The sequence below is a fragment of the Lytechinus variegatus genome, chromosome 2 (assembly GCF_018143015.1).
Source record: "Lytechinus variegatus isolate NC3 chromosome 2, Lvar_3.0, whole genome shotgun sequence".
Taxonomy (NCBI): Eukaryota; Metazoa; Echinodermata; class Echinoidea; order Temnopleuroida; family Toxopneustidae; genus Lytechinus; species Lytechinus variegatus.
The window spans coordinates 70,438,464-70,446,796 of record NC_054741.1 but is presented as its reverse complement, the minus strand read 5'-3'; the positions used below and the strand labels follow the sequence as shown (position 1 = coordinate 70,446,796).

Here is an 8,333-nt window from a genome sequence, read left to right as displayed (position 1 = left end):
TGTTTTGTTTAAATATTTGTTATAATGTATGTAAAATGATTTGTATCAATATTTATGTCATTTCTGTTAGAAATAAATCTGAATCTTCTTCTTCGAGGTCGAGCTCCCCCCCCCCCCCCCCCTTTCTCTCTCTCCCTCTCTCTCCCTCCCTCTCTGCCTGTCATGAAAATTACGCATGCGCTAAAATAATTGGCCAATCGTTAACACTCGCTCATAACTTGAGTAGTTAGCAGCCAATGAACGACGTCCTTTCATTGTCAAGAAAATAACAAACGAAAAGCGGAATTTTTGAGAAACGGATCGGTAAGCGAAGTTCTCTATACTATTTATATTTTGGTTTATATTTACAAACTTCATCAATTAATAATGGGGAATTTGAATGTATCGACTATTTTTTAATAAGATGTTGTGTGAACCTAGCCCGAGTGTCGCATGTCGGGCCGTGAGCTAGTAACTGTGTAAAAAGTTTAAGTAGACGTTTGTCTTGTATGTAATGTAGTCCCGTGTGTTTCTATTCATGTTGTATTAGTGACAGAAAGACAACAGTAATGTCAACGACAGGAGTCGACATCGCGCACTCACAAGCACTTATTGGAGAGGACGAGGTTATGATGGGGCCATGGTGGTCCCTAGCCTAGAGGCATCTGGGGAAGTCATCTACTCTAGTCTACGTACTAGGCTTACTCCCCAAAAAAGGGGAAAATGCCATGGTATGAAAAGATGAGATGGGAAGAGCTTGCAGTAGCTATGCCTATGTGCGAATACGGGGCATCGCGAGCGCTGGTTTTGGTGGCACGGTTTTCGCGCGGGTTTTGCTGCGAGTGGCATCGCCTCTGTCTGGGCGGCTCATTGAAAATGGGGTTTAATGCGCATGCGCACATAGTAGGTGCAATCTCGTGCCTTTTAACAGACAGCTGAAGATGTGCTCTTTCTGTACATATAAGTTTCAATGTGGAAACTCGCCTGTAAAGTGTGGATATCGGAGCTTGAAAGTTCATCAAATTTTTGGACGCGTAAATGTTCGAAATTTTTTTATGGTAAGTAAAACAAGAATCCGATTAGGTATACAATTTGACTGGAAATATATTTGAATTATCAAAAAATCCAAACTTACGCGATTCTGACGTTGCGCAGTCCAGATATAAGAGATGCCAGCTACCCTTGTCTAGCTATGTGCGAATACGGGGCATCGCGAGCGCTGGTTTTGGTGGCACGGTTTTCGCGCGGGTTTTGCTGCGAGTGGCATCGCCTCTGTGATCTGGGAGGCTCATTGAAAATGGGGTTTAAAGCGCATGCGCACATAGTAGGTGCAATCTCGTGCCTTTTAACAGACAGCTGAAGATGTGCTCTTTCTCTACATATAAGTTTCAATGTGGATACTCGCCTGTAAATTGTGGATATCGGAGCTTGAAAGTTCATCAAATTTTTGGACGCGTAAATGTTCGAAATTTTTTTATGGTAAGTAAAACAAGAATCCGATTAGGTATACAATTTGACTGGAAATATATTTGAATTATCAAAAAATCCAAACTTACGTGATTCTGACGTTGCGCAGTCCAGATATAAGAGATGCCAGCTACCCTTGTCACAGCCGGTCTCTCGGCAGTCGAGCTGCCCGATGCGCCTGCGGTTGGCAGGGTGATGCTACCCTTGTCACAGCCGGTCTCTCGGCAGTCGAGCTGCCCGATGCGCCTGCGGTTGGCAGGGTGATGGGAGCGGTCGATAGTGAGTCGTTCATGCTGGATTGAACTAGATCGTCAATTGCTTACTTGATGATTATGTTGTGCCTTTTTTGGGAAATCTCTGTCATTATACCGTAGATAATTATTCTGATATTGATTTTAATACATACATTTGTCACAGAAAGATTTTATCATCCCAAGGTTATGTGACTCAAGTCAAAGAGTCTAGGTGGTTGATTATCGTTTCATTTGGAAATTGGATTTGCTTTTGACAGTGGAATATCAATGTTGACTTTTCTAAAATTAAATTCATGGGTGGAAATCCCAGGGGGACACGTCCCCCTACCCAAAATAATAGGGGGACATGTAACAATAATACATTTTTTTTTCTTTCTTTTTTGGTCAAACTTTTTTGGGTTAAAATGAACAGTTTGGGGATAAACTTTTTTTTTAAACTTGTCAGAGTTGCCAGCATCCATAGGCGGCGAAAGCTGGGGGAAGTGTACCCCCCCCTTAATTTGAGGTGGGGGACGATCCCCCCCCACCTCAATTTTTTTTTTATAACCTTTTTTTTTTCTTTTCTTTTTTTTTTGCTTGTCAAATTTAGTTTTCTGCGTCCCCCTATAATTTTTGGTTGATAACCTTTGGTGTATTTTTTTGATTATCAAAATAATTTGGTGGTCCCCCCTAAAATTGTTGGCTTTCGCCGCCGATGCCAGCGCCCCCCTACCTTTGGGGTCAATTTCCGCCCATGATTAATATGCAAAAAATTTGTTGTTTAATTTTTCACTCTCAGAGGAAATATTTCACTTCCACATGGCTCTATTTTTTTTCTATATTATTCATTTTTTTTTCTATTTTATAATTATTATTTTTTTTCAAGAAGGGTGCAGGAGGGGGGGGGGGTTGTGTTCATAAGTTGAAATGGGGATGGGATTTGTGTAAGTTTTTGTGTCACTTTTGTTCTCTTGTTTTGAGTGTTGGAGCTTTAATGCCTGTTTTTGTTGCTGTTCAGAGCTTTATTTATGTGCAGTGATTTCATGCTAGAATATGAACTTATTTTTCATTAAAAAAGGAGTGCTCGAACATGGCCTTTGTTGTAATCATACATATCTAAGAAATGCATATATTAAAGCTTAATTTTTATGTTTCCTTCTTGATACTTGAATTACATGCAATGCTACATCTTTACACCCTCAGACTCTGCTGCTCATCCTTCCTAAAAAAAATTGGAATCGAATGCCCACGGTCTCCAAAATGAAAGCTACATTATCCATCTATAAACAAATTGTTGAAACAATAAAATACATAAAGAATTGGTGAAACAATCAAATACATCAGAAAAGCACACTTGTATTTTTATACCATACAAAGTACATGTACAAAAGGAATGATATTTTTCATTTGTAAAAAAAAAAAGACCCCATACATACATGTACACAATACTAAAGTTGAAAAAGAGCTAATTGTAATTTATATCAGAAAAACAAAGAAATACATTAGAAATTACAAAAACAATACTTTAAACAAATTCATTTAGGAAATTATCTACATGATGCTGTGTTGATGCCAACTAAATTATATACAAATTATCTCTCATTATCACCTTCATTTGGCAAAAAAAGAGGCGAGTAATTGTAATTTGCATAATTAATTAGAATTAATTAAAAGAAATTATTTTACACATAATAAGAAGAAAAATTACCAAGTGAAATGATTACACATCAATTGAGTTTTCTTTCACCTTTCCATTGATACCTAAATCACTTCAAAGGGCTCAAAAACAAAGAAGTTAGAGCCCGTTGAAGACTTGGGTTCAAAATGGTCACAAAATGGTCACAAAAATCGGTTATGCACTCCATTGACTTTACATTAAGACAATGACCACAAATTTGGATAAATATGCGCGACTTAAACTGGAATAACTTTATAATTTCTTGATGAAAATTTGAGTTCTTGGTATCATTTGAAAGGTCTTTTAAAGGGCTTTCAAATGATACCAAATTCATTGAGATTTGAGGACTTTCATTTTTTTTGTCACATACCTACCTTGTCACAGCCGGTCTCTCGGCAGTCGAGCTGCCCGATGCGCCTGCGGTTGGCAGGGCGATGCTACCTTGTCACAGCCGGTCTCTCGGCAGTCGAGCTGCCCGATGCGCCTGCGGTTGGCAGGGTGATGGGAGCGGTCGATAGTGAGTCGTTCATGCTGGATTGAACTAGATCGTAAATTGCTTACTTGATGATTATGTTGTGCCTTTTTGGGGAAATCTCTGTCATTATACCGTAGATAATTATTCTGATATTGATTTTAATACATACATTTGTCACAGAAAGATTTTATCATCCCAAGGTTATGTGACTCAAGTCAAGATTCTAGGTGGTTGATTATCCTTTTCATTTGGAAACTGGATTTGCTTTTGACAGTGTAATATCAATGTTGACTTTTCTAAAATTAAATTCATGGGTGGAAATCCCAGGGGGACACGTCCCCCTACCCAAAATAATAGGGGGACATGTAACAATAATACATTTTTTTTTCTTTCTTTTTTTCTTTTTTGGTCAAACTTTTTTGGGTCAAAATGACCTTACAACAGTTTGGGGATAAACTTTTTTTTTAACTTGTCAGAGTTGCCAGCATCCATAGGTGGCGAAAGCTGGGGGAAGTGTACCCCCCCGCCCTTGAGGTGGGGGACGATCCCCCCCACCTCAATTTTTTTTTTGATAACCTTTTTTTTTTCTTTTCTTTTTTTTTTGCTTGTCAAATTTAGTTTTCTGCGTCCCCCTATAATTTTTGGTTGATAACCTTTGGTGTATTTTTTTGATTATCAAAATAATTTGGTGGTCCCCCCTAAAATTGTTGGCTTTCGCCGCCGATGCCAGCGTCCCCCTACCTTTGGGGCCAATTTCCGCCCATGATTAAAATGCAAAAAATTTGTTGTTTAATTTTTCACTCTCAGAGGAAATATTTCACTTCCACTATTGTCTATTTTTTTTTCTATGTTATTCATTTTTTTTTCTATTTATAATTATTATTTTTTTTTCAAGAAGGGTGCAGGAGGGGGGGGGTTGTGTTCATAAGTTGAAATGGGGATGGGATTTGTATAAGTTTTTGTGTCACTTTTGTTCTCTTGTTTTGAGTGTTGGAGCTTTGATGCCTGTTTTTGTTGCTGTTCAGAGCTTTATTTATGTGCAGTGATTTCACGCTAGAATATGAACTTATTTTTCATTAAAAAAGGAGTGCTCGAACATGGCCTTTGTTGTAATCATACATATCTAAGAAATGCATATATTAAAGCTTAATTTTTATGTTTCCTTCTTGATACTTGAATTACATGCAATGCTACATCTTTACACAATCAGACTCTGCTGCTCATCCTTCCTAAAAAAAATTGGAATCGAATGCCCACGGTCTCCAAAATGAAAGCTACATTATCCATCTATAAACAAATTGTTGAAACAATAAAATACATAAAGAATTGGTGAAACAATCAAATACATCAGAAAAGCACACTTGTATTTTTATACCATACAAAGTACATGTACAAAAGGAATGATATTTTTCATTTGTAAAAAAAAAGACCCCATGTACACAATACTAAAGTTGAAAAAGAGCTAATTGTAATTTATATCAGAAAAACAAAGAAATACATTAGAAATTACAAAAACAATACTTTAAACAAATTCATTTAGGAAATGATCTACATGATGCTGTTTTGATGCCAACTAAATTATATACAAATTATCTCTCATTATCACCTTCATTTGGCAAAAAAAAGAGGCGAGTAATTGTAATTTGCATAATTAATTAGAATTAATTAAAAGAAATTATTTTACGCATAATATTTAAGAAGAAAAATTACCAAGTGAAATGATTACACATCAATTGAGTTTTCTTTCACCTTTCCATTGATACCAAAATTACTTCAAAGGGCTCAAAAACAAAGAAGTTAGAGCCCGTTGAAGACTTGGGTTCAAAATGGTCACAAAATGGTCACAAAAATCGGTTATGCACTCCATTGACTTTACATTAAGACAATGACCACAAATTTGGATAAATATGCGCGACTTAAACTGGAATAACTTTATAATTTCTTGATGAAAATTTGAGTTCTTGGTATCATTTGAAAGGTCTTTTTAAGGGCTTTCAAATGATACCAAATTCATTGAGATTTGAGGATTTTCATTTTTTTTGTCACATACCTACTTGCAGCCGTGTTTACGTCGCCATCTTGATTTCTTTGTCTTCCGCTTGGCGACAGCACGCAAAATCGCGCGATTTGCGTTCTGTCGCCAAGCGGAATACAAAGAAATCAAGATGGTGACGTAAACATGGCCGCAAGCTCTTCCCATCTTTTCATACCAATTACCGTTTTTCATGTTTTTTATTTAAATGAATTCTTCGTTCAAAACGAAATCGATATCGCAGAAATGTTGGAAATGAAGTTGAACCCCATGTATGATGGTGGGCCCCAAGTCTGCGCACCTAACAATTTGAGTTAAGATTTAACATGAATTTCTTCTTATTTCACAAAATCTTTTGGTTAAAGGAAACCAAAACCCAAGTAGAGAAGCAATCTTATTTGAAAGAGTAAAATGAGAGGAACAATTTAAAAAAAGTTTTATCAAAATCGGTTATGAAATAAGCAAGTTTATGGGAGTTTGAAAATTCTTGTTGTACTTCCTATGGGCATCCTCAAATTGGCAAACGTGCTTCAAAATGGCTGATTATGTGGACAACTTTCCTTTTTTTTTGTACACAAATTTTCAGATTTTCCTCATTATCTTTCAAATTGCATCTTGCCTCCTGAGCACAACATATGTCATGGGAAAATATAATCCACACCATATATATCAAGGTCAGGAGGAGATAATGTGAAATATGTAAAATAAAGGGGAAAATCTGAAAATATGTGTACAAAACAAATGGAGAGTTGTCCACAAAATCAGCCATTTTGAAGCACGTTTGCCAATTTGAGGATCCACATAGAAAGTACAACAAGACTTTTTAATCGTCCATAACTTGCTTATTTCATAACCGATTTTGATGAAACTTTTTTTAAATTGTTCCTCTCATTTTACTCTTTCCAATAAGATTGCTTCTCTTCTTGGGTTTTGGTTTCCTTTAATAGTGTTCCTTACATTATTAAGAGTAAGTGTACCAAATTTCTCATTAAAAATGAAAGAAAATTAAAGATTTTCTTGAAAAAACCTTGGGCAGTCATTTTCAGATTGAAAAAAAAATGGTACCCCATGTCTGCGCACTCATTCACTTTGCACATGATTCGGGGATTTTGATGACAAAGGCTGCATTTTGAGGCCGTCAGTCACATGAAATGCCCTGAATTCATTATTTTTCCACCATTTTGAGTCAGATTTTTTAATGAATACCTGCCTATGTATTGCATGTGTAAAGTTTGTGCCCGTTGCGTATCTTCTTTTACTAGAATCGCGCAGATACGCGGGTGTGCAGACTTGGAAGACCGCGCAGACATGGGGGAACTGACCATACATGTTTTAGGGCTAGATCTTTTAGAGGGAAAGTAGAAATCTTGGGGGCGAAAGTTTCAGGTTTTGTGGCCCTTCGTGGGTGAATATAGCTTGGTGTCCCAGGCGTCAGTGGGGAGTAAGCCTACGTAGAGTAATCTAGATGACTTACTCCCCAGACGCCTCCAGGCTAGGTGGTCCCCAAGTCTGCGCACCTAACGATTTGAGTTAAGATTTAACATGAATTTCTTTTTTATTTCACAAAATCTTTCAGTTGATAATGTTTCTTACAGTGTGCCAAAAAAATATAAATTTGAAAGAAGTATATATTATGATTTTACTTACTTACTTGGATTTACTTGGATGTTGCACGCAATTCGGAGATTGTAATGAGAAAGGCTGTATATTCATATTGAGGCCGTCACAAATGCCCAAGTTTCATTATTTTTCCAACATTTTTTGTGAGTCGGATTTGTCTATGCATTAGGTCTAGATGTGTAAAGTTTTTGTTGGTTGTGTATCTTCTTTTACTAGATTAGAATCGCGCAGTCAAGGGGGACTGCGCAGATTTAGGCCTTTAGGGGAACTTTCCAAACTAACCTCGCACTAGTTTTTACGTGCGCTTTTGATTTTAGGTACATGTACCATGGTATGATCACTGGTGTCATTGCCACAGTAAGGGAGAGTTCCCCCTAAAGGAATAAAGAATAAAAGAAAAAAAACAAAGACAGAGAAAAGAAATAAATAAAAAATAAAAAGAAACTCAATTAGGGTAAGCTCGGAAGAAAAAAAAGAAAGAAAGGGTAAGGGAAGAGGAAAGCAGACAAATGATGCTCTGGATATAGTACTAGAAATATTATAGATAAGCAAAAAAAAGTAGCCATTTGAACTTTTTTACTCTTTAAACATTTATCTAGACGAAACAAAATTGCCAATCTGTCGAGGCTTTCAATACGTGTTTACCAGAATGCATTCCAAGTAGTGTTTCGTCCATCCGGATGGATGAACCTCTATGGCTTTGTGATATTTTTTTCTTTTTTGATTTGTCATGATTGAACACCATTGAACGAACCAAGAGTAGTGACGGTCACCGCTTTCTAATATAAAGTTATGTCAAGTATCACACTTGATCTAGTTTGATAAGGTTGTGATAATTGGGGTGAGGAA

General features: G+C 36.7%; 1 protein-coding gene across 1 annotated transcript in view; it reads left to right on the top strand.

Moving 5' to 3' along the window:
• The first annotated feature begins 212 nt into the window (after positions 1 to 212).
• LOC121406937 (citron rho-interacting kinase-like) overlaps positions 213 to 8,333 on the top strand; it is a 41,343-nt gene continuing 33,222 nt past the window's right edge. The window contains exon 1 of the mRNA XM_041597812.1: positions 213 to 303. The gene's annotated coding sequence lies outside the window, so the exon portion shown is untranslated. The remainder of the gene's footprint in view (positions 304 to 8,333) is intronic.